The sequence below is a fragment of the Anas platyrhynchos genome, chromosome 5 (genome assembly GCF_047663525.1).
Source record: "Anas platyrhynchos isolate ZD024472 breed Pekin duck chromosome 5, IASCAAS_PekinDuck_T2T, whole genome shotgun sequence".
Lineage (NCBI taxonomy): Eukaryota > Metazoa > Chordata > Aves > Anseriformes > Anatidae > Anas > Anas platyrhynchos.
The window spans coordinates 61,416,465-61,443,745 of record NC_092591.1 but is presented as its reverse complement, the minus strand read 5'-3'; the positions used below and the strand labels follow the sequence as shown (position 1 = coordinate 61,443,745).

At 34.8% G+C, this 27,281-nt stretch overlaps 1 long non-coding RNA gene across 6 annotated transcripts in view; it reads left to right on the top strand.

Annotated features, from left to right (window-relative positions):
• LOC106017560 (uncharacterized) overlaps window positions 1-27,281 on the top strand; it is a 368,510-nt gene that overhangs the window by 223,468 nt on the left and 117,761 nt on the right. For all 6 annotated transcript variants that reach the window (XR_011809857.1, XR_011809859.1, XR_011809860.1 and 3 more), the window contains exon 5: window positions 4,515-4,612. This is a non-coding gene — a long non-coding RNA (uncharacterized lncRNA). The remainder of the gene's footprint in view (window positions 1-4,514; window positions 4,613-27,281) is intronic.

Genomic DNA, 27,281 nt, shown 5'->3' with positions numbered 1-27,281 from the left:
TGCAAAGTCCAGTGGGAAAGCTAAGGCACAGGGGTTAATGTTGACATAAAGGCCAAATCCTGATTTCTTTGATGTTAAGAGGAAAGTTTTCATTGAGCCCAATGGGACTAAGCTTTAGTGTACATGTTCTTGTTTCTTTCAAGTTACTGTAGTCTTAACATTACTCACTCAAATCTATTAAATAGTCTTTACTAGTTCTGCTTTGTTGAATAGAAGAAACATTTATGTTCAAAACCTCTTTACTCAAAAGTGTGTACCTGCCACATACTTAGAATTCTGATAGTTAAAACTGTAGTCTCATGCATGATACCATGCAAATAATTCCTTTTTCTTGTGTCCAACCAAAAATCTCAGTTTGAGAGGAAATTGCAACTGGAATTTATAGATAATAATTTTTAAATCTTTAATATAATACATGTTTTTATTATTCTTAACCTGTAGGAGTCTGTAGCCATAACAAGCATAAAATCACGAACATTAAAAAAGGGTATTTGTAACGTATCCTTTCCATCCCTTCAAGTATCATTTAAAGACCTAGTTGTTTATGTAAGCAAGCAAATAGTTTATCTTCCACATTTAAGGATTAAAAAAAAAAAATTGTAGTCAGAGGCTATGGTCTACAGCAATTTCTTACCTGAGATACTGGTGATGTAGTCATTAGTCATTAAACACAAGAAGCAGCTTTAATGTAGGTACTCTTCATGTGATTGACAATCACTATACTCTGTTATGAGCAATAAGACGTATCATTTTCTTAAACATGCAAGATAAAATCTCCTTTAAAATTTCTATGCTGGAGAAGCAGTTAAAAACAAAGCCATTTACAAAAAGTCAAAATGGCTATGTATTTCAGCGCAGAGCCTAGAAACAGAAATCTTTTATGTCCTTCTATCTGACAGAATACACCTCCTACAGAAAAGTACTGACTTGGAAATGAAATAATTTGTCATGTTTTTGAAGAGTAAGAAAATATTGGACATAATATAGATTGTAGGTTTGAAGTCTAGGGATACCCGTTTTGCCACAAAATTTAAGTTTTCATTTTAAATCATTTCGCTTCCCCCCCAAAAAAATTATAAGAGAAATAAGCTTTCCTTATTACAATAGACAGATATGCTAATTGCACTGATACAGTTCAGAAAGCAAAAAGTTGGAACACTGACAACCTAAAAATGCATTTAAAATTGCTGTCTGTTTAACTCTCAGCAAATTTGGTTTTAGTTTCTTGGAGTACATAAAATAAACCTAAAATTACATGTATGTGGGGCCAAAGTAACCTCTGCTGTTTGACATTAAGTCCTAGAAAGTAATTCAGCTGCTGAAGAGACATGGCTGAGCAGCTGTACCGCTCTCTCTCAGCTGGGGTAGTTTCACATTTGCAATTACATTTTAGAGATCAAATGCATTAAATTCTAAAGAAGCACAGAAAGGGTGACTACTTCAAAGGATTTTTAAATTGAAAAATAAACATAAAACAAAACCCAATAATTTATACAAATGTTTTAGAACCAGTACAACTAATTATGTATGGAAAAAAGTGCCACCTGTTCAGAGCAAAAAATTAGCTTTTACATTTAAGTTAACACTGCTTAACCATTCGTTATTCTTACCATTCTACTCCATTCAGGTCTAAAAAAGTCCATAATGCATATATATGGCTGCATATATCTGCATAGATTATACACTAAGCATTTTGGTTTATATTTACAATTCAACTTCAGTTTCTCAAAAGTAGGTCTATTTGCATTGCTCCTAATTCTGCAGTAGGTGGCAGTGGGTAGTGAAGAATATACAAGAATATACAGTTTTGATGCCATCATATTTTTAAGGGAAGCTTAGAAAATGGCCAAGTATTTGCTACTTTTGAGTTATGCATATATCAAACAGAAAGGAACTGTCAAATAGAATTTCTAAATTGTCATGCCTAAGCAGAAGCTTTTGCAAAGTGCTATGAAAATAAATTAAACTGATAATCAAGTCAAATGAAGATACAAGTGCAGCATACATTTCTGTAACTAAGTATGATGGGGAGTCCACAAAAGAAAACTAAATTGAAAGCTTAAACTAAGGAGAAGTTTTGGTTCTGCAATGTGTCTTTAAGAGAATATACTGAACGCAGTTTACAAACAAAAGAAGAAAACAGACGTTTCAGTTTTACTATGTCTTTGTAAATTGTTTGTATTAACTTTCAATGTTGAGTTGGCTTTTGAAATAGCTCTGTCATTGTTGAAATGGAAAACAGGGGGATGAGAGAGGGTTTAAGCACCATGATGGCAGTGCAGAATATCAGTAGGTTGATTGTGGGAGGATAAATAGGAAAGAATACAGCAGAGCTCTGATTTTGCATTCCTTGCACACCTAAAACATAGGAGCTTGAGTGTACAGAGAATATGAAGTTGGATGAAAAAAAAAAATCTGTCAAAGATTTTTGACACTCTAAGCCTAGTTTCTTATTGATTCTTGTTTCTTGCTTATCTGAAAACCTGGGTTGGTTGATTTCTATCAAAAGTGCTCAATCAGCACTCACAATGATTCACAAAATTTCACCAACCCATGCCAGTGTTTTTTTGAGCTCCACATGCAAAGACTGAGACTCTTAGAAGTGCTGGGCATCCATCAGTTCACATCTCAAATACCTTGAGTTCACCAGTAGTTAGAAGAAGCTCTTGTTTTGTTTTGTTTCCTGTTTTAATCTCCAGCATTTCTAAGTGTGGAGCTGGAAGCTAACGAATACACAGTGTTTTAAAAAAAAAAACTGGTCATACATACTGCTGGACTTGGACTTTGGAACTAACAAAAGTAAAACTCTAATTGAAACTGTACAGCATTTTTTTTAGTTTGATTATGTGGCAAAACTCTCTCCAAAGAATTCGTATAGTTAAGTAGTAAGAAAACATTAAACTAAATAAAATAGTTGTGCTGTTGATGTTAATTCTCTAATCATACCTTTATGATTAGCCGGTGATTAATAGATGTTATCTGTTGTGTGAATGAATAGTTTGTGTTAGAAATAGATATCAGCAAATCAGCAGGAACAGGCAAAATGCTGACTCATTTAAAGTCAGCTGGAGTTTTGCCATTGACTCAGTAGTAATGAGATTATTGTAATCTCCTAATGGTAGTTATTCATCAGCTAGCTATCTGTACAATTAAAAATAGGAGGAATATTTTGATAAAAACCAATAATAATGAGTTGTTTAGAATGTTTATTTATTTATTTTTAATGTGGAAAATATGCCAGAAATTGAGAAATAAAGGTCAACTCCTGCAAGCAATAGGTATCTTTTATTTTGTATTTTGGTAAAGGAAAGACTCCAAAGTTAGACCCACAAAGTAACAGTACTTTCATTAAAAAATACCCCCATTTTTCGTTTAAGCTAAAAGGAAATAATTGACAGTATTAAACTGTGGTTGGTGTATTACTTTCTTGGTTTACTTTTGCTTTAATCTAGTTCTATGCTGATAAAATGAGTGCTCGCAATGAAATTGTGCTAACATAAGGTTGAAATCATGCATTATCTGTATGTGCGCATGTGCATGTCCTATTCCTTGATACCTTTCTACATTAGGATGCAATAAACACTGCATTGGCCTCTTGCAAACTGAATAGTAAACATTTCTGTGATAAATCTCCACTCATGCTGAACAATAGTTCCCAAGACATGTCAAAGTTCTCTATAAAAATTATCCAGATTTTCCATTTTCTCTGTTGCTATTTATGGCTTTTCTTATACTTTTAAAAACATTGAATTCTTGTTGTCTGATTAAACTTCTTTATTGTTTGTTTGTTTGCTATAAGTAAAAGGTCACCTATCAGTGATGCATATTTAGTTTCTATTCATATGATTTACCATTGAAGTTTCTGCATTACAAATCCTTAAATGACTGCTCTTGCTGTGAGCAATTTTAGCAATTTTTAAAATCTGGAAGTTACTATTTTTAAGCATCCAAGAGTTCCTCATTTTTTCATAGAAAATGTCGCACATGTCTCCAAATTATTATGTTTCTTAGGGGGGGAAATAAAAATCATTGTACAGCATTCAGTAATAGCTACAAATTTTGTCATTCAGAAGTAGCTCTTAACTTTAAAATAAATGTTAACTGAACCATTTCTCCCTATGTGTTAAGCGTTGTGTTTTTGTTTGTTTGTTTGTTTGTTTTTGTTTCTTTGCTGTTGCTTTTCTCTCAGATTGATCACTGTGTAAAATTTCCAAAAAATCACTGTTCAAAAAAATCCACTCTTTCCGAGGTGATTAGGAAGATTTTGTAAAATACTGTAGTGATGAATTGGGCTGCAAGTTAAAGAATTGAGTATAATATTGAGATATGTCAAAATACAAGTAATGGAGAAGACAAAAGTTGATGCTGTTTAACACAGTGTAGTTTAGTTCTTTCAAGGAAAAATGTATCATAATTGATTATATATGTTTTTAATAATTAATGTAAATAAATTATACTATGAAAAGTAATTTTGGTTCTATTGCTAACCCACGACCATCTTTCTGCTTGTACAGATGATTGCAGATAAAAGCTCTTCAAGACACATGAATTGTGCTTGCAGTGTCTATGAACATCAGAAGAACATCTGTTCCAGACTCGAATTAATGGCAAGGTAAACTTAATTTGCGCACACACTAACAAGCAGAAAGAGTTAAAGCCTGAGAATATCCCAGAAATGGTAAGGGAGTGCCTAAAAATTATGAATTGGCCTCATGCAAGTCACAAATGTTTTGCACCTTTTATGCTTTGAAACTCTTCCGCTCTGACGCTTAGAAATCTCGGTGGAATTTTCAGTACCCAAATCTCTTTCTCAGTGCCTTTCTGCTGTGCTTTCTTGGTCTGCCAGAGATAAGACACCATGTGTCAGGTTCCCCAGTGAGATAAAATGCAACCAGAGCCAAATTTGGCCTAATCTCTGTCTCCATGAAATGGTCGTTACTGTGTCTTGCAGTAGTGAAATATTTGAGTAGCCATCACCAGTTTAGCAGATCCTGAATGATAGTTATCCAGATTGACAGCATGGTATTGACAGAGATGTGCTCTGAGTGAATTCTTTCTCAAGGACACAGAAATATGCAGATGAAAACATCTAGAAAAATTAATAATGATGAGAAAAGCTTCCTTTTTGCAAACCCACAATAAGCTCAGAGCTGGGAATGATGAATGATACAGAATATGTGAGTAGGAGGTGGCATGTTCTTGTACAGAAAGTTCTCCAGCATACTTCCCCACCTCCCTACGCAATCTCAGTTTTTAAATGTGTATGAGAATACATGGCTACTTGTCTGGTAGTGGAAAGACAGCTGTGGCTCAATATTAGCGCCATTTTTCCTTTTCTCCTAAAAGTTCACAAAGGATAAAATCGGAATGTAATCTTTTTTTTCCTCTTTTTTCTTTTTAATGATCCCAACTATCATGAAGATGGAATTAATGAGAACTCATTGTTTTGACTTAATGTGAACAGTTGCATAAGTTTGTGAACTCTTAACAGAGGTATAAGGATGCTGTTCCCTCTGAAAAGCACAGAAAAAAAATACAAAGCTTGGGAAAAAATACTGTTAAGACAAGAGATGAGGTTGACTTCTCTTCATGCAATTATTTTCTCTATGCATTATTTTAGATTTGCATACTTATGTCCTACTGCTACCCTCCCTGCATCTAAAATATTTGGAGAATTATTTTAAAAAATAATTTTCCTGAAAATCAAAACTATCCTATTCAAATCAAAACTATTGCCTTCCTAGCTACAATCATGGCACTGGCTTGTTCATTCCTAACACTAATGTGGCTAATGAGTAATTGTTGCTCATCTCCTTGCTTTCCATTTGTAATTTTCCCTCACCCCAGTCCTAGTATGCATGTTTGATGTTTAAATGTGTTTAAAAAAAAAAAACAACAACAACAAAAAAACGTAATGTTTAAAGGAGAGAGATTGATCAAAAACACACTGTTATATAGATAAAACAGACAACAGGATGGAAACAGTGTTAACATACATTATGAAAATTCATTTCTGATCAGTGAAAATTTTTCATTTCTTTATAAAATCAAAGACCTGCATGGCATTTTCAAGGTCTTGTGATTTTTTTTTGTAAACTGCTCTGAAGTGAAGTGAAACCTCACTTTAGTGTAAGGTGTTTAGTCCAATACTTAAACCACCTAAGAAACAAGCTGCCCAGTTCAGTGCAGTGAAGAACAGATTGAATAGCCTAATAAAATAATAAAGATTTAGGTACAGTGCTGAGGCTCACTTTGTCTCGCTGTGTTATTGGTTTGAAACAAAGCTGTACATTGATTTCTTAGTAGCATGACAGGGATCTACAGCTTATTCTTTTTTCCTATTTTTTTCATAGCTTCCAGTTTTCTTCCTGTATGATTTTATGAAGGGTTATATATCAGCCAATTCTAACCTCTTAACTTGCTTTTAATAGCTGCCAAAGTTAGCATGTCTCTTCCACTACTTGTCACTTCTTGTTGCCACTTACTTTCCCTGCCAGTTTCGAGCTCACATGATGGTAAAGAGGGGAATTTTCTGAAGTTGCTTGTTATTACATTTCTTTTTTCCTAAGTTTTTCACTCATTGCTTTTTAAGCAGTTTTGCTTTAGAACAGAGCTATTTTTAATTGTTGAAAAAATATTCACTCAGTAAACACTTTGACCAGGAATCCATAAACCATTTTGGTTCTGTATTCTAATTCAGGAGATGATCTGTCAGAATAAATTGAGAATGCCGTAATGTAATCAAGTCCAGTTCATTAGGCAAACATTTAAATTATTAATTTAAATACTGGGTAGTTCAACAGCATTTATGACAGTAACAAATACCAACGTATTTTAATTTTTAAATTCCTCCTATGTTCAGAAGTGGATATGCTGCTATAGCTATTGCTTCCAGACATAACTGGTTTTCACCTTGCTCATGTTTTATCTTTATGGAGTCTGTTAAGTATTCTGATCAAAAAAAAATTCCGCATCCCCGTCCCCCCCCCTTCTTTTCTTTTTTTAATTGTGGCTTTTTAAGCACAGAACACTTCAAATTAATTAAGTATAGGGTGTCATTTTCATTCTTGTAAATCTTTTTTGGATTAAGTAGAGTTGAATCAGGAAGTTTAGTTTCACACCATTTCATCACATTATAGAACATTGTAAATTAATGTACAATTATTTAGCATAAATCTAGCGCTTTAGTATTTTAGCCATTCCCACTGTTTTAACATTGAGAGAAACTCTTCATAAAATGAACTAATTCTGCTCCCCCTTTCAATTGCCTTATAACACTGTAATCTAAGACATAAGGATTCCCTGAAAATGAAATAAATAAGAAGGGGATAAAAGATGAGGACAGTTGGACAAGGTGTCAGGAAAAGCACAAAGTGAATAAGAATGGCTTTGGGTTGAGGAAATAGCATGTCTTGGAAAAGCTGTACTCATTGAACACATTTCACTAGCTATAAATGCACTGGCTAGTGACTTTCAGCTGAAACACAGCCATCTAGTTGCAGGAAGTCACAAAAAGCTTGAAACATGTAAGGGGGAGCTGTGAACAATGGTTCTACCTCTATGATTGGGGCCTAAAATAATCTTGCCAGTGGCTCCTTATGGAAAATGCTGGTGTAAATTAAGCATGGTAAAAATGTCAGATCAGATGAGTTCTTCTCATTTTGATCATGTGCAACTCGTGAAGCATACATCCAATTACTCAAATATTCATGTAATGACTCGGAAAATTGCCAAACAATTTCAGCTGTTTTCTTCTTGTGTCTGAACCTAACTGTTTGGACTTCCTACAGTGACCATGATATTGTGCATATGTCACCTTGATTTTCCAAAGGTAGAAAACCAATGGCAGTCCTGTCGAAATACTTCTGAAGTCTGTTGATGAACAGTTCGAGGCACCCTGAATTTACTTGAAAGACAGTCCTTAGGTTAATGATAGGGTAGATCATTAGTGAAATCCACACATCATTTGTAACTGCAGGGCCAAAAGGTTCCAAAATACAGAAGTTGAACTTTCACATGTGGTTCAACCCTACTCTTTCTCTCCCTTTTCTATAAAGATATGTTGACATTTTACAATGCAATAGTATACATTAGTGCCCCACAGTTGGCATCAAATGACTGAGTGTTATATCAGACACAATTTAGGTTCAGTAGCATAGAGCTCTGCGTATTTTTATCCTTATATGGCCAGAGATGTTGCAACTAAATGTGTCAAGTAAATATTACCTAAGATGTGGTTGTTTCTAATTCCTGCTCTCTGAGTTGCCCACCTTGGCAACTTTAGCGACATCCCTTTGCACACTGGGTTTGCATGCAATCCAAGCAATCACAGTGCTGCCTTAAACATATTTGTCTGTGTGGAAGTGAAAGTAGATTCTGCCAGGCTTCTGCCTCTGAAAACACACATACAAAAAGTAAGGGAGTGACTAGTGTCTTTGCCCTGTATTCCAGGGGCATAGCATCTTCACATAAAACAAATGGAAGCTGAGAGGCTTGCCGCTGTAATTTCTGGAGTATGCTTGTTGATGGGCCTAGAGGACCAGCTGTAAAGCTATAGTTTTGCCATATGTCACCTTTGCTACAGGAATTTTAATGCACAGTTTGTTTGTTATTCAGCATTTTTGATTGCAAGAGCTTAATTTTGCTTTCAGTAATATTTCTTTACAAATTTCACTTAGCTTTGAAATATGTTCGCATTGTATGTCCAGTCTAGTCTTCAATTTACTAAATTGAAATGCTCTTAAGGTTTTCTCCATCTGTTTTTTATTTTTTTTCAATGATTATAGCATTGCCAAGTATGGCACGGAGTATTGTTAGAATCATTAATTATTCAGTGTGGTTTGCTTTTTTTTTTTTCTCAGTGTTCAAGTTGACTTGAACATTAAAAATATTTGTTTAGTGACGAGTAAGTCTTTGCAGCCTTTGCTGTTTTTTAAGTTGTAGCTTGCATAGGTTACATTTATAGAAATATTTTGTTACAAGAGCCATCTAAAGCAGGGCATTTTCTGTCATTATTTTCTGTGTTGCTGGAAGGAAAATGACTGTCTGAAAAGAGTAAGCTTTACTTAATACACATTATGCACAGAATTAACGAAAAGAATATTCAAGCCTAATGTTGCGTTTTGAGCTGGGGAGGGATCAGTGAGCAATGCTCAGATGCAAGAGATGGATTTAAAAAATCCTTCTAAACAGAAAGTTTAGTTGCTGCATCAGAGAAGGCACAGAAACTGACTTTGGTTTAACACATAGAGCAGAAAATACAGGAAGAAGACACAGAAATGTGTGGGCAGTATCTTTAGAAAAATGAAATGATCTGCGCAGAAGTAGTTTGCACCAGCTCAGCATACAGCTGCCATATAGGCACACCAGGTCCCGCGCTTCTAGTGTGAGACTCACTCACTTGTCCTCTGGCTTGCACTCCTTCTCTTGGCACCAATCTCACGTACACTTCCTGAAAAACTTGGTGATTTCTGTGTGTCTGCAGAATCCATTTGTCAGTGCCAGTTAAGAGCATGTTACATGTAACATCCAGCAAGACATGGGTATCAGTGCCCTGCTGCTGTGGGGGATGTTTCTCCTAGGAAGATGCACACAGAACAAAGTCTGGCAAGAAAGTTTGTTCCTCAGTAGCCTTACACCCTATGTCCTCTCCTCTCACTTGATCTAACTCGTGTACACACACAAGTGTGCATACACATACACACAAGCACCCTTGACTGTGTTGCTTAACGCATGTACATGCACACCTATTATGTGACCCACTAAACATGCTATTTTTGCTCACATGTCCTAGCATGTACAGTTCTGTGCCTGTACTTTTAACAGTTGAGAAGCTTGGCTATGGGGAAATATATACATATGCAATAGTGTGTGACTTGTGATTGTTATGAGTCACTCTGAGATTCAAAGACAAATGAATCATTTCATTCTCAGTTTGAAGTTACGTACAAACACAAAACACATATATGGAATTGAGTGGGGATTTTATAATGTTTTTCAATTAACAGATTTAGATGATTCTGTTATTGGAAATGGAGTGTAAAAGTACTGCAGAAGCCTTCTTACACTATGTGTTTTTATTCAGCCTTATATTACTGGTATAATAATGTCATGCTTTATATGCATACTTAATACTTTTTACACCTAGATAAGGCTTCTGCCAAAGAAATATAAACAATTTATATGTAAAAGCACTGGTGCGTCTGAACTGGGACTAAACTTTATCAAAGTGATACTCAGCATGGATTTTTATTTAGAGGGAACAAGCTCGTCCAGCTCAGTTAGCTAAAGTTTCTAAACATCCGTCAGTAAAACAGGCTGTAACAGCTGGGGAACATTCAGGACAGCACTTGAAGATCGCGGTGGCAACTGCTGAGTACCTTTCCGAATTGAACTATCCTTATGGATATGTGAAAATATACATTTTGAAATGTGTTCATTAATTTTGCCCAAGCTTCCAATTGTGACATTTTGACAAAGTCTTCAGTAATTTTTAAATTTGATTGAGCTTAGTAGCCACATAAAGGTTTCAGTACTCCTGTACCAGCTTGAAACATGGGAAACAAATTTTCTTTTATCACCCTTTGCTCTGTAGGGTAAGAGCAGTCCACGGGAATCATAGCTACATCTGAGTCATTTTCATTCTCCCTCGTCTTTCTTGAAATTTTAGCATATAATGCAGAGAAAGCAACAGAAACTTTATTTTGGATCTTTCCCCCATTAAACCTATCTCCTATTCCCTTTCAACAATGGTGCCATTTGACTTCCTGATGTAATATTAAGGCTTCCCTTCAAAAATAGTGTCAAGGAAAGTGGAAACACAAGACAAAGTTAGCAAGGTGTTAGCATCTTCCACCGGACATTTCATACCTCTGAACAAAAAGAACACATTTGACTCCATAACTCATTGACTGTTAAATCTCATTGACACTAAACAGCAAATAGTTTAAGGCATTATGGACAACCAACAGTTCAGAAGTTATTCCTGTGTTTAGGGTGTGTGTGTACACCTCTATATCTGAGTGGAAGAGCTACACAAAAAATATGATAAAACAAGTTTATGAGAAGAAACACCATTTGTATTTTTTTTCCTACCTATTTTAAACAATTTGTTGGGGAAGATTTCCCAAAACTACCAAAAGAAGTAAAGAGCATTAATTGTATGAGAATTTTGGTATTCAAAAGTTCCATTGCTGTTTGAAAAATCTAGCATTTATTCATGTTTTTAGTTCAAATTTTTAAAGATAAAAATAAGTTTTTTGTTGTTGTTGTTCTCATATTAATACAGTTCCAGTAGATATTTTGACAGTTACAGGACTTAGGATTTCAATGGTGAGATACAACTATCTGAATATTCCAGTCTAAATGTACACTTCCCTTGCAGAATGGCCAGACATCATGACAGGAGAAGCTCATTATCACAGTCACTTTATCTCAGAGCATCCCTCATATATTAAATAGCCCTCATAAGAACTGTATAAACAAGTTGTTGTTATGTATTAATAGGGAGGTTCGTAGATGAGAAAATGTAGGCATAGGGGGTTAAATTGCCTTGCCATGTTTACACAGCAAGTCAGTGTCAGTCTCAGGAACAGAACTGACATTATTGGTCTTAAACACATTGCCTACTACTGTTTTTGTAAGAAAGGCCAGTGTTTCTTAGAGGACTACTGTGCATGTTATTACTGCTTTATATCACTTCAGTTCTAAGTGTGACCAATGTATTGAATAATGAAATAAATTAGGGCCTGTAAAGGATGACTGAACCACAAAATATCCCCTGGGGTGAACTTATGTTTAATAGGAGGTCTTTTCTCAAAAAAAAAAAAAAAAAAAAGAGAGAGAGAGAGAGAAAAGAAGAAGAAGAAAAAAAAAAAAAAGAAAAAAGAAAAGAAAAGGCCCCCTTTCCCCCTTTTTATTTTTATTTTTAAAAATAATTTTCTGCAAAAGAGCCAAGATCATCTTTTTTTTTTTTTTTTTGGTTTTCCTTTACCAGTATTACCAGTATTTTTCTTGTGTGGTTGACAAGCCCTCAGTTTTGCTCAGGGGAAAAGCCTCATGCTGAGAAGTAAGGGATCCCAGTTGTACACTTAATCAAAGTGGCATGCTCCACACTTTGTTTCTGAGTAATTTCCGTAGCTAACTCATGTGATCTGTATGTTTCGCTTGCATGAATCAAGTCCAAAGTTTGAAACTGACTCAGTTGTTTCTCATGCTGACAGGCAAAGGAAAAGGTTTTGGGGGGAGGCAGGGGGATGGGGTTCAACTCAATTCAGGCTGCTGAAAGGAAATGAAAAGGATGATTTGAAAACCACGACTAAGATCAAAGATTAGAGATACTGAACAATAACTGTCCACAGTAAATTGTTGATTGGGGTATCTGTATTAAGTGATGTTTATAGTCTCTACATGTAGGATGATGGAAAACACAGATTATGGCAGTGAAAGTAGAACAATGGAGTCTGATTCTTTGTTTCCACTTTTCAAAGGCTCTTTCCCCTTTCTTCCTCTTTTTTTTCTTTTTTTTTTTTTTTTTTTTTTGATAAGGCCCAGGAAATTGTTAGCGACATGCTGGTGGGAACCTATGGAAAAGAATACACACTGTATCAATGGTGTGGTTCTTATCCCAAGAGCTGTGTTGGTGGGTGTGGGAATAACGTGCTTTCAATGTGAGCTGTTGCAATGAGATAGCATTGAGAAACCGGGGAAGAGAACAGCACAGATTTAGTCTAGGGAACTAAGGGCTTTATCCAGCAGTAATGTGTGTAGGGACAGACAATGTAGCACTATATTTGGTTTAACGACAAAGAACAGTAAAAGGATTTGATAGTAAGGGATTGGCAGAAAAGATGAATGCATCTGCACAGTGCAATAAACATTTTTTAAAAGGCATTTAAGTGATATACTCATGACTTAAAAAGACAGTATTTAAAGTTACATATAATAGACACGATTATTTCAGAGTAGGGTCATTTAACAGTGAAGACTTTAAAGTAAAGGACTCATGAGGCAGCTAGTGCTTTGTTGCAATATGGGAATAAGACGCAAGCACAGGCACATGTGGAAAAGCAGGACTGATAGATCTTTTTACAAAGGTTAGCTTTCTTTACTGCATTTTGATTTCTGGATACATTTATGGCCAACATCACTGGGAAATCATGCCCAAAATATTCATCTCTGTCTCCCATTCAATATATGCCTATTTTATTTTTATATTTAAATGGAAACAAGTTTGGCTGCAACTTCAGCAAGATACTACATGCTCATTGGCGCTACTTGGGCTTAACATAAGCAAATAGTTATTTGTGAAGCCAATATGTTAACGGAGTAAACATTGCTATAGAGGATGCATTCTGGATATCCTTCAAAAGGAAATGGCATTTCTCTTATCTGCATGGCAGTCATGACCAATAAAAGTTAAAATAAGCTTTGTAAATTCTCGATATGTCACTACATATTTGGCCAAAAGTGTGAGTGGTCAATTGATCCTGTGTATCACTGGCTGTTCTGTTGCAGGAAAGATTACAGGATAGGAAAAGTAGTGTGGATTTGTCTTTTCCTTTATGTCTGAAGACATGTCCTCTTTTCTAGCACAAGATAATATTGTTCTGGTTAAACAGGTAAAAATTATTAGGAATGTGGGCAGCTTTTCCCATTTTGATATTTGATAGACGCAGGGGGAGAAACTCCAAGGATCAGAGCAAAGGCATCTCTTAACTAAAAAAAAAAAAGATCATACATATGGGTGTTTAGGTTAAAAGTACATAGATCTTGGTGGCATGGTTGGTGGAAATTTCTATTGAACTGAAAAAAAGTATGTAGCTAACCTCCTCTGCTGTGTGTGGACCTCTCTAAACTTAAAGTCCCAAATTCTGTTTTATGGTTTTGTGACCTGCATGACTTCCATTAGGGAGTAAGCAGAAGCATCTAAATCCATTGAAATACTTTTAAATGGAAAGATGCCCTCAGGAATCCCTCCTGTTGTGTAAGAAAGTACAATTATGTGGTTAACATTTTGAAAAGTAAGTGAATGGCTGCCACTCTGTCTATACTTTAGATTAATATTGTATAAAATGCTAGCTGCATTGTCAATCACTAGAACAGTGCATTTTTCACTTTTGATGTTGCAGAATAATACGGCATCTTTCTTACCCCTAAAATAGCCTACAGAGGTCTTCAGACAGCCTGCTAGATACTTCAATATTGTATCACTTGCCAGGTAAAATTACTAAAAACAAGAAAGAGAAAATTTCTGTATGTCTATTCCAAGTATAAAAAAAAAAAAAAAATCAGAACATTAAAAAAGGCAAATGAATCTAATAAAACTGTTTTTGCGTACATATGCACAGCAAAAGTGAAATGAGAAAATTGAGTTTTTAATATTTGTGCATGCATTTTTAAGATTCATCTTATTGAAGTATTCTGTTATCTCACAGTGAATAGACAGACTACATGATGTACATCTATAATCCATAGTTTCTTGTTGGACATTGACTGCATGTCTGCAGGCAGCAGAAAGGCTAAATAAAATTAATGAGGGAAAATGTTTTTTTTGGATTGGGGTGAGTAGAGATTTCTTGGCAATACATTTTCATTTATTTCACTGTAATATATTTTTTAACTGCATACACTTCAAAGATAATGCAAAATTGGAATTACGAATATTGCTGCTTTGTAGTGAACATATTGCAAGATTCTTAAATAATTAAATTATGTGAGTTCTTAAAATGGAGTGTAATTAGTCATTAATGAGCAAAATCTATTGCTGAGCAGAGTTGATATACTCCATGCAGGATATCCTTAAGTTTTACAGGATTTGTTTTAATTCTAAAGGTGCATATATGTTAAAAATCCACTATTATCTTGTACAATAGTCACTAAATTATCCAGTAAGTTACATAATGTATTAAGCATTTAATTTTAGTATGATAAATTATAGATTTGTCAATGACTCAGTTTTCTGCTTCTATTTAATGAGAAACTTGGTTTAAAGAAAGGTTTGATACTAACGAGAATTAATAAGTTTTAAAATGATAGGCCAGGCATACAAAGATGGCAGTTTTTCATTCATAAACACACAGTTTAAATTCACAGTACACAAGATGTACATGAAAGGCATTGTCATATAATGGACACTGAATATACAAACACGTTATGCTGCATCTTTTTTCTTAGTGGGATAATTCAGAGGTGTTAGTATTAGCAACTAAAAGCTTACCTTTTAAAGTGTATAAGCATAAAAAATAAGGAATTAATGGAATGTGATGTCCTGGTAGGAGCTCCAGGCAGGTGCACATTATACTGGGAAGAAACTTATATTTCTGAAGTGGGTTAAATTACCTAATACTGAACTAATCAGATGTCTTGTTTAAATCAATGAACAACATCCATCTTTAAGAAATCTTTGGGGTTATGTACATTGCAAGATGAAGCCAAGCAATAATGGAAGGGTCTTTGGATTGTTTGTTTAAAACAATTATTAATAAGCAGTAGCAAAATGGCAATGGATTCTTAGACTGTTTCATTAGGAAAACATGTTTTCCTCATGTTGGCACTTCAGTGGAAATACAGTTAATATTGGTTATGTAAATGCCATGTGTTTAAAACTGTGGTTAACATGAATAAATTGTAGTAGTTTGCTCCACAAGTTGGTCATTAAAGGCTCTATGATGAGTGCTCCCTTCAGTGATCTAATTAAGGATATTCCAAAGATATAGAGCTTTTTAGACTAGTGCCCTATGTTTTACTGCTTTTTACCTCATTTTCTTTCTTGTCAGTGCATCAAATTGTCTGCTGAATCTTTGTTTTACTCAGGTAGGCAAGCTAGTTACAGCAGTGAAATGCTCATCTTCAGACTGTGTTATTTAATCTGTGCAAGAACTTCCTGACCCTTTAGTGATACACCATATGTACTACAAACGTACAAAGGCTTCACAATCAGATGACTTTGATGTAAACATATGCTCTCCATATAGTATCTTTGGTCATGACTAAATCTCAGTGATCACAGAATCATGGAATGGTTTGAGTTGGAAGAGACATTAAAGATCATCTAGTTCCAACCCCCTGCCATAGGCAGGGACACCTCTCACTAGATCAGGTTGTTCAAAGCCCCATCCAGCCTGGCCTTGAACACCTCCAGGAATGGGGCGTCCAGAGCTTCTCTGGGCAACTTGTTCCACAGCCCTCATAGTGAAGAATTTCTTTAAAGAATTCTTAAAGAATGTCTGATATAAATCTACCTTTTTTAGTTTAAAACAATTACCCTTTGTGCTGTTACTGTCCATGTCTTTCTTATGGCTGGGTACCCCAGAACTGAACACAGTATTCCATATGGTTTCTCACAAGAGCAGAGTAGAGGAGGAGAATCACCTCCTTCGACCTGCTGTACATACTTCTTTTGATGCAGCCCAAGATATTCTTGGCTTTCTGGGCTTCAAACGCATATTGTTGGCTCATATTCAGTTTTTCATCCATCAACAATTTCCAAATTAAGTTTTAGGCAAGCCAGTAAAGACGTGATTTGATATCTACAAATTTTATACAGAATTATATGACTGGTTCAGGGAAGTTCAATAATTTTCCAAGTTCAGGGAAATTCAAAAAATAGGAGATAATGAAATGAAAAGTTAAACATACAGTTTCATGGAAGGATAATTGTTTCAATTAATTAATAGTTCACTTCTAAAGAGAGAGTCTCAGGATGCTAAGATAGTTTGGGTTCTATTTTTCAGTAAGATTTTTCAAATTATTAATAAGCATATAGATGATGTGTGATAGTCAAAGTGAGTTCTTATTTGTGAGTACATCATAGTCCTCAGTGTGTATTGTGCTTCCCAAGTTTCATAAGGTCCATAATCTTCTAAATGCAGGAACATTCCTGCTGAAGAGGGCATAATACAATCGCCTCGTACTAGGAGATCACTGGTATTTAATTAGGATGTGTTGGCAGGTCTATCCTTGCTCTGAGATGTTGGGATTTAATGTGAGGGATGAAAGTATGTGGTGGTTGTGTATTTGCTGAATAAATTTCTTGTATATTCGGTGGAGATAAAACTGTTGTGCTGATAGTTTTGCTTGTATTCTATTGTTGCTTCAAATATTGTCAAACTCACACAGAATAAGAAATGTAATTATTTTAAATATTTTGTTATTAATAATTATTGTTAATTAATCAATTAACAGAATTAAGGCTTTTCCAGAGGTCCCTATGAAAGATGCTATAAAAGTGCAAAGTATGTCATTCAAGTATATATTAATGTTTGTATCTAAATAGTACCTAGATTGTATCTAAAGCAAAAAACTTCAAACTCTTCAAAAGTGGTAGATTAGCTGTTTTCTTGGCAGTGTTTGCAAAACACACACTGTAAAATGACTTGTTTTAAAATTTATGTTAAACTGGTAGCAAAAATACATATGGTTACTTTCACTGCTGAAGATGTGCTGCTGTGTGTTGATCATCCTTTAGTGCATTTTGAATGATAGTTAGTCTGTGGGGACCAGTGAAGACCTCCAATTAATTATTACTGGAGAACATGAAATCATAAACAAAATTCCTTGTAATAAATTTTTAAAATGAGATTGCATGTTTTATTTACGGTACTGGTCCATTTTGGGGCTTTAAATCTATGAACAAAAACAAACATGCTTTTTATCAAACTGAAATAAAAAATATCAATAGTATTTCTTTCTTATCAAAGTAGGACACAATATATGAACTGGACTTCTAAATAACTGCGGGGAAAAAAGCAAGGGAAGAGGAAGTAATTGACTTTTCTCTAATTCATAGAAAGTGATTGAGAATATATATAAACAATACATAAAACAGTAAATGCTTCCAAGCATGGAGATGATTATTAGTTATTAAGGTAGCTGATAAGATGGAATAACTTTATAGGAAGCATTTAATAAAAGCAGAACTATTAACTAAGAACTATAATAATTATCACATATATCACAGAATATATGTGATTTTTTTTTTTTATTTTTTTTTTTTTTGTGACAGAATCAGCAGTGCTGAGGATATGCAGTAATGTCAGATAAGTTTGGAACCAAAATCCTGTTACATGTATACAGCTAAAGATGCTTCTTGTCCCATAGGGATCATAGAAAGAATTTCCTTCTTCAGAAAATTATTTGGGTTCTTTTCATAATGTCATCAATTTTTGTTCTAGACAGACAGACAGCTATGTACATGACTGTGATAGGGCTAAAAGGGTTTATTAATGTAAACTCCTCTTGCTGAACAATCTACTCATCTCATACTGCAACAGTGTTTCAATCAAATCTAGAAATCGAAGTCTAAAGAAAAAATTTCCAAAGATTTGTTAAGTAATACCATTCTTGGGGGATAAAAAATATTTTGTTATGAACTTTCTACTTTTTTCTTGTTTGTTTTTGTATGTTTGTTTGTTTTGCAATACATATCATCTCTTTCCTTTCCCTTTCCACTATTTAGAAACTATTCTCCTCACATTTCTTGTGTTCTGTTTGTTATCATCTAAGGACCACTATTCTCTTCTCTAAGATGTTCCTCCCTTTGCTCAGGCAAACTCTGATGGACATATCTGAGTTTTTAAGAAGTAGTTTAGATCAGGTTGGGGGAGTTGTGCTTAATATTAACTTTTGAGGAGATGGGTATATAGCATGTGCAAGGAACCCCAGCATCAGTGGTAGCCATGAAATGGACTGGCCACCCCACCAGTCCCTCAGACCTTTTCAATGTCACAGTATGGTGGACAGCTGAAATCATTATTTTTGGTTATAATTCTCATGGAGACAAATGCCTATTCTTCACACTCTTATTAAACCCATTGTTACCTAAGTATGTTCTGTCTGCCTCACCTTCCCACCCCCAAAATTCCATTCGATACTACCCCTCTACAGTTGGGTAAGTAACTAGTGACAGTGAAGATGCAATTAAGTACAAAATTCATGAGTTTTGAAAAATGTCAGTGTAAGAAATCCACTTTGTCTTTATAGCTTAAGTTTCTGATATGTTTCCAAAATTTATTTTCAAAATGTTTAATGCTAAAAAACTATTTTAAAACTATTTTAAAAGGAGTGTTTTCAGTTATTTCTTTGGATGATGGAAGAAAGGTGAAAAGAATATTCCATTATGGTAAACACTTGTTTTATAAAACTAAACAAATAGAATATTCCTGGAGCACTTAACCATCAGTATTTGAAGGGCTGGGCAGTATCTGAAAGACTATAAATAAATAAATAAGTGTATTTTTCCTGATCTGCTCAGGGATCAAAAGAACAGATACTGTCTACACATATGTAAGGGTGGAGAAGTGTTCTCCATACTGCCTCAGTTATCTTTTTATTCATATGCTCATGTTTTATGTTAGACCTTCCTGTACCTGACTCTCTGTCATGCTTAGGAAAAGAAAGAAAAATGAAGTAGGTATATTATGCTGCTATTGTGAAAGTTTTCTTGTTAATCAGACCTAAAGAATATAATTTTAAAGTGTGTGAGAGGGAATACTAAGTCTGTTTTTTAGTTTGTCTTAAGCAGTATTGAGTTCTGTTGCCCATGACGTAATCGTGGCTCTGACTTTTCACAAAAATTATGCAAGTGTTAAATATTATGAATAGGAATTTACTGACAACCAAAATTGTCTAAGTGCCTGTTAATCTGATACCTAGGTCATACATCTGAATACTAAATGACAAACCCTGTGTCACTAAACTTTGGAGGTATCTTTTATTGCATTGCAATATTATGTAGTTATAAACTACTGAAATTAGGTGAGGAATAATCATAGCAATATAATCCCCTTCCCATAAATGTCTGGGATTTGGTTTTGGGATAACCTGACATACCATAGTAAACTACAAACCACTTTTTCTCCAGAAGATAAAAATGTCTTTGAGGGTTATGTGAGGACTGATTGACTGGGCTCAGGAGGCCAACACTGATACTGTTCTTTTTTCTCTGGATGGAAAAAATAAAATCTGTATGTGGGTTCTTGCCATCACCATTTGTTTTGTCCTCAAATTTTTTTCAGATATGTGGCATACATGGTCTAACCAAGGTCAGTATGCGGCCCTGGTTACTGCCAAGAGGAATTTCACTATAAATCCCAACACAGCCTGGGAGAAACTTCAAGAGAAACAATTTTATTTAAACAAGTGTTTCAGAAGATTAAGAACACTTCCTGAATGGGCTAGGGCAGACAAGTGATAGGAGATCTCTAATAGAAGAGATTTGCCTCCTTTAATCTCTGTTTGAAGGCATTTCACAAGAGGAAGAGATGGAGAGAAAATGAACGCTGATATTAAGTGCAAATCACATGTGATATTTGTTCTGTAAAATCAGTGAGAATTTGTTAGGTTTTTCTTGTGGAGGTAGAGTTAGTGGCCACAGTCCAACTGACTTCAAAAGAGCAGTCTCATATCCTGAAATAGTAGGTGACCTAAGTATGCCACTCATACATCTCATGCTCAGTAAAATGATTGGATACACAATGAATGACCAATATTGGAAACAATTTCCAATTGAGAGATAAGCAAGCCATAAGTAACTGCCATATTTCCTACAAAAGTTCCTGTCAAAAGCATCCTGATTTTTGACTATTCTGAGCTTCCATGTATCTTTCTCCTTTTCTACGTAAAAGAAAAAAAATATTTTAAACCTCTTTTATTTACATTATTCTTCTTGTACTAGACAGAGTACTGATAGTAAACAGTTTCACTGTTCTATGTGTATTTCTGATAGACTCTAAGCTGCTACTTATTTTCTTCCATTTGCAACTTGAGACAGCTGTGTGCCACTATACTACACAAGTCTGTGAAAGCTTTATAATGAAGGACCAAGAAGCTTAAGGGATCTGTGAAACACTAGTCTTAAAGTTATTCTGTTACTGTCTACATCCAAAGTCTGAGTTTCCGTATTTCATTGATTTTGATTGTCAAGAAATTGTTCTAGTCATTCAAGTCATTATTTGAAGAGAATTTTAAGCCGGCATTACTGGCACTGCTGTCAACAGAAGTGTTATTAAATGTCCATTGATACCATCCTCATATTAACTTCTTTATGCTAGCGTTTCCTTTTTCTGTGACTCTAGGAAGAGCCACATGATGGAAACAATTTAAAATTACATTCTTTTTTTTTCTTGGCTGAATGATTTTTCAACCTGAAACAGGCTTGTTCAGGCACACGGAGAGTGTGAAACAAGGCAGGGAGAAGCCACATGCTGTGGAGGAGTGGAGCCATTATAAATTTTTGTAATGGTGATGGAGTACAGTCTCAATTTATGAAGCTGATTTTCAAAGGACAGTTTAATATTGTTTAAGTACTGAACCCCAACTCCAGGCTGAAGTATTTACTCAGCTGTTCTACAGTCACTTCATTATGCTTCTCCTCTGTTACCAGTATCACAGTCGTGACTTGAGAAGGGAAGAATTCATTCATATTCTATATATGTTTTTATCCACGGGTTCACATGTACATGCCAAAGCATGTTCCATCTTTATATTTTTAATTTCTTCACATACTTCTCAGTTATTTGTATCTTTCATATGCTGAGAACTCAAGACAGGTGTTTTGTCCTTTTCTTGTGTCTCATGTTTGCAATATTGTCTTTCTGTCTTTTGACTTCTAAGTCCACCCTCCCATTGCCCACCCCCCATTTTTTGTTGTTATTGTTTGTTTTTTTTGTTTTGTTTTGTGTTTTTTTTAATTAATTCCAAGTAATTACAGTGTAATTCCATGTTTCTGATGCTGAAATAAAAACCTTTCCAAGTGAGATCATTGCATTAACCCCAATGTGAATATAGTACTTAAAAAAAAGAAAGTCATACAGTTGTTCCTTTTAAAGATAACTTATTTCAAAGTTACTTGCTTTCATTCTATGGCAGAAACTCCAACACTGTCAGCAGTACTTCTGTTTATTCAAAAACTGCTCAATTATCTAGCCATATAATGAAACAATGTAGGCAAGGTATAGGAGCCCAGCAGGATGTTAGGTAGAGGCAGTCTTTCAGACTCTTGTAAAGATGAGGGCCAGAAAACAGAATTGAAAAAGCACCTTGTTCTACATTTAACAAGATTTCAATTACAACACCACTTCTTTCAGCATGGTCTATTTTCAGTCCTATCACAAAGACTGTTTCAAATTTTGATGCTGACCATAATTTTCAGTTAGGTAAATTAGTATTCGACTTCCATAATTGTTTTACAGCTGAATTTGCAGGATGTTTCAACAAATCTGTGACTGTCATTTCATACCTTTCCTAATATTTCAGCCAGAGGCTGAAGTCTGGAACTGCAAGAACAAGGGCAATCATTCCTATTGTCATTTCCTAAAGTACACTGTATGCTACTGTGGAAGATCTCAGGTACCAAACTAAATGTATCTTGCCCAGTGGCTGAGTAGAAGCAATTGCAAGGAGGTTGGTCAACCATGTGTCATGTAGAGATCCTATTATATCCAGAGAATCTTTATAAATTGCATTAAGTACAAGGACAAATGCATTCAAACTTAGCTTAATTGGGATTCCCCAAAATACGTAATCCTTATTCTTAATGGCATCTCACCATATTACATGTTGTTTTCATTTAAAAGTCATTGGAAACACAGTATTTATGCAGTTTTTTGTTTATACTTCCTCAATACTGAATGAGCTCATGAGGGAAAAGAGAAGTTTGACATTGGTCTGATTTCATCCCAATGCCAACTTTCTCTTTTGTAGTTATCCCCAGCTCTGAAACAGAAAAATCTTCCTTCCTCTCTGATCAAAGATTTCAGGCTTTGTGAAAATATTTGTTTATTCCTTCCTATACAAATCCCTGCTTGGTTCAGTCACCAGCCAAAAAGCTACTCTTGATATTTGTTCTGCATAGGATCTACTTATTCTGCACAGAAGCTGTCTGAACAGTTGTTTGATACGAATTGCCAGATCACCTAATAAAACCACCTGGAAGCTGGAAATCAGGGGAAGTCCTATATAACACTGCATCAGAAAAGACTTAGTAGATCTTATAAAAGTGTTTATATAAGTGTTTATCTTCTGTACATAGATAAATGGGATAATACCTAAGGGTCTGGTCACAGAGACTTACTGGGTTCTTTCACCATGTGCAGATTTTGCCAAATATTCTTCATTTCTTAATTCTTATAGATTCCAAACTTCTCATACACTGTTAATCTGTCTCCAAACACCTTAAGTGAAGCAGTGCAGCTCTTTCATTTTGCACTCGCAGAGGATCTGACTCAAAATTTTCACTAGATTCATTGAAACATGAATTTGAAGAGCTATGTGAGAGCACAAGTACTGACTCAGGGATGAATAGAACATGGGGAAGAGTTTGTTTGTTATTGTTGGTTTTATTTTTCCCCATTCCTGAGTTATCAATTATGTAGTAAGCAAAAGAAAAAAAAATCAAAAAATTATGTTTAGCCCTCCTGTTTTTTATAATATTTAGGTTTGAATGGGAAATTTGCACTTGATTTTATTCCACAGCAACATTGTAAAAGGCAGAGCTTCTGCACGCTTTGGGTTTTTGGCTGAAGGCTTTGGGTTAAATCCCTGTTTGAGCATACATAAATCCCTGTTTGAGCATACATCTAAACAGGGTGTCTGTGCTTATATTGCATTTTTTAATCTTAATCTTCCTGGTAACCAATAACATATGATATCATTGTGTTCATTGGGGTCTGGTGTCATCAGCATCACACTAATGCTTTCAGAAAACCTTGAGATTTATTATGAAACTTGCAAGATAGGAAGTACTGTTTATTGCTCTTAAATTATACCTGCACTATTAAGTAATTCTTAGAATGTACCAGGTGAAGTATTTTGTATGTCTGTGATATGACAGAAACTGAAGCTCACTGGCTTACAAAGGACACATTTCAGTTGTTGATCGTGATACCTATTAGATACAAAAGTCTTTTTTTCTATTTCTTTTCCACTTATTCTAAAATGTGAGTGTTCTGTTAGCATTTAAAGGTGCGTTGATCACCTCCAGAGTGTTTCATTACTTCTTGCATGTCCAGCAGTAATGTCTTCTTAACTTTCCAAAAAATACCTTTACCATTGTTATAAGTACATATCTAAATTCCATTGAATTAAATGAGTTGGTAGAGAAGTGAGGGTTGTTACCCTTATTCTATAGCATTATCTTCCTACTAGAAAGGAAAATCTGTCTAGTAAAATGTATCCTCTTTTTCTGTATGGAGCATCATTTACTGTAATGGAAAGAAGATTTAAAGTACTTCTACTTAGGATACAGTTCCTTCTCCTGTTGTGAAGTTTGATTCTGAGTTCTGCTGGGTTTGCTTCTCCTCAGCCTCTCAAAAGATGAGTAACAAGCTTTAAATTTGATCTGTAAACATTTAAGTTAATGGAGGAAACATCTCTTAAGTTTTGAAGCAAGTAATAAGGATTAATATGAGATGTGAAAAAGATAAACCATCCAACTACTGTAAAACCTTGCAGTTGAAAAAAAATGTAGGTGATATGTGATTTACTAGATTCAGGTAGCTAATACCTGGTTCTCCAAACCAAAATATTTTTAACCCAGTATTCACATAAAATATAAATACTAATAGAGAAGTACTTTATAATATAGTTAGAAGCAGGATGTCATATTGTCGTATATTTTGTATTTTGCAGTATGTTTTGTATGGGTTTTGCTGTTGTTTTATTATAATGTTGCCTTTTACTATGCAAAACCAACAAAATATGGAAAGCAATAGGGCACAGTCTTTACAGTTCTCTAATTAAGGACAAAAATAGAGCACCACATCTAAAATGGAAGATTATTACTCAAACTGAGCTCTAAACCATTTGTCATTGGTCAGAAAAAAATGTAGCTGCTCTGCACTCTTGACTCTTCGACAGTAGTTTGCTGTGCAAATTGTTTATTCATGGACAATATTTATGCAGGGGATAGACACAGAATAGAGACTGAACAGAAACTGAGATGGAAGAAGGATAAAGCACATTCTCTTCCTGAGGTATTTGCCAAGTAAGAAAAATTTAGATTTATTTCATCCTTTAAATTGTTCTGCAGCTCTCTTTTCCCACCTTCCCCTCCAGTCTTTTTCAGAAGCATGCAAATGCTACATACCATATCTGGTATTATTAGCAAGGGTCTTCATCCTTCTTTAACTAGGTATGGCTAACCCTAATGCTACCAGCCTAAGCCTTGGACAAGATCCTAGAAGATAATATTCTATTTTCTTTAAAACAAAATAATTTTTATTCTAGCTTGTTAAGCTCCACCCATAAACTTGTGTGTGTATGCAGTCTTCAGACAAACATCACAATGAGCTCTTTATTTCTGAGCCCTGTAGAAGTCTCAATAGGATACACACGAATTTGCCTTTAATTAGAGCTTCTAATTGAGATTACAGAAGGGGATGCATCTACCTTAAAGCATAACAGAAAATTAACTGTTTGTTTAACTGCCATATGTCTCAGCAACAGTCTCATTTTTATGTTGGAAGACCAGATAAAGGGTCAGGATGCATCACTAGGAGAAGAAAGGAACTCCAACATTACTCTGACAGAGTCAACCTTAAACAAACATTTTCTCTATTACTTTTTTTGAGGGTTTAAGTCGAAGCTGTAACTTTTGGGAAGTAGCAAGAGTACAGATTACTACATATTAAATACAAAGTTCCAAATTGCCTGCTTGCATTTTTAATAGTAACTCTTTTGAAGTTATGTGCTAGCAATGATCATACTAAAATGTGTATTTAAATCAAATAATCTAGTACAGATTTAAAAATCAAATAGGCCTTTCTCACACAGTAATTTAAAATTAAATGCAGTTATTAAATAATGAGAGAGGTCCTAACACCTACAAGAAAGGTGCTTTGTCTCTTGTTTACATCTGTTCTTTATGAGTCCAATTCAAATATTACTGTTCTCTTATGATGAATAGCGTATTACACCTTCAAAATTTCCATTCCAAGAAAGGGGCTGCTCATGAAAGAGGAAGTGCTCAATGTGAGGGCAGATTGCACATTTTTTTCTCCATAGCTACACTGGTTTATTTGCTAGGAGCTACTGTGGTGCAGTTCCCATTAGCGGTTGTAAAGGATGGTCATGTAATGTAGATAAAAATTTGCAGTTAGAATGAATTTTACTTTAGGATGCAACAACATAGACATTTACCTCTGAAGCACACATTTAGATGCAATTCATAGTCAGTGGAAGAAAAATAAGGATTTTCAGACGGTGGTTAATTTCATCCGAAGGGACAGCAAATAACAGGTGAGGTGATCTACACCCTATATAGGTTTGTTTCTCGAGAAAATCTAGAAACCTTAGCTCAGAAATGGACGTATTTAATGTGGATGTCTAAATATAGATGAGATGAATCCAGTTCAACTGAGAATGTCATTTTCTCTAGAGCTACTCAGACTACCCTTCCATTATATTTCTCAGATAAGTTTCTGGTGCTATGTAGTGAATGAATTTTGGAGAAGTAGTGTACAACAGGCAAATGCTATGATTGCTACAAGACTGAATTACATGAAGAAAGGTTCTTTCTGACATAAGCAGCACTGGATGACTAATAGTAAAGATTATGAAGATAAATGTAAGTGTTGGTAATCTACTTTGAAAAAAACGTAGTGACCATAGTATCAATAAATGAAATGTTCTATACTGATTGTACTGAAAGTTGACTATATGCAAAGATGTTTTATGTTCTAATCATGGTACAATCCATGATGGAAATGCAAAAGAGCTTAATATTGTCCTGTTTGAAATGCCTGAAAGTATTTGTAGGCAGATATAAGTATCTGTTGTGTGCCTTTATTCTCTGTTGTAAAATTTTTACTTAAAGTATTGTAAACAGAAAGACCATCTGGAGTAGAGACTCTTTCACCTACTGAAGATTGGTAAGAGTATAGTTGGAAACTCTTAAAACAACCTTTGAATAATCTTAATGGTAATTTTGGTTTATTTTGCCCTCAGTAATTCATAAGGAATTGGTAGCACCAATATTCAGGCACTTCAGGTGAACCACAATGAATTTTGAATCTGTATGAGGTTAATAGATTTAAAATTTATTGGGCCTCACTCTTTCTTGTGGTTGTTTAGTTTTGAGGTTTTTGTTTGTTTGCTTGTTTGTTGTTGGGGGGTTATTTGCTTTGGTTTGGTTTAGTCTTTTCTTTGTTTTTCTGTTCTGTTCTGGTTTGTTTTTTGGAGGGGAGAAGAAACACACCAAACACACTGCAAATGCAAAGATGAAAATGCAATGGGATGCTCTAGCTATTCAGTTTCTTTAATGATCATCCATTTCCAAAACACAA